Below are 436 nucleotides of genomic sequence, written 5' to 3' on the forward strand. Positions count from 1 at the left end.
ATTTTTCTTTCATTATATCACTCACACTGAAACACGCACTCTCACATTTTCCTACCGTTTTTCCTCAATACTTCATTTTACCCTTGAGAGAAGATGAAGAGAGAAAAACGACAAGGATAAATCACAGTCACCTCGTCTTAGTTCATACCTGTAATGCCGTCTGTCTCCCCCCCCCCTCCTTTCCTTCGGCGTTCAAGCTCCCCGTCGGATCTTTGATAAGTTCTCGTTAACGGCTGGGTTTATTTAGACGAGGTTATCACGGGGGCCTCAGACGCGGCGCCATGTTCGATGGAAAAAAAAAAAACTCGCGACGTCTATTTTCTTCTTTTTCGTTAGCTCCCTTCCTCACATCCCCCGCCTCGCCGTCACCATTACCTTAGCTCAGTGTAAGGGAACGTTCACGGCTACGACCTACCATGCCCAGCCCCACCCCCCC

The sequence above is a fragment of the Penaeus monodon genome, chromosome 25 (assembly GCF_015228065.2).
Source record: "Penaeus monodon isolate SGIC_2016 chromosome 25, NSTDA_Pmon_1, whole genome shotgun sequence".
NCBI classification, from domain to species: domain Eukaryota; kingdom Metazoa; phylum Arthropoda; class Malacostraca; order Decapoda; family Penaeidae; genus Penaeus; species Penaeus monodon.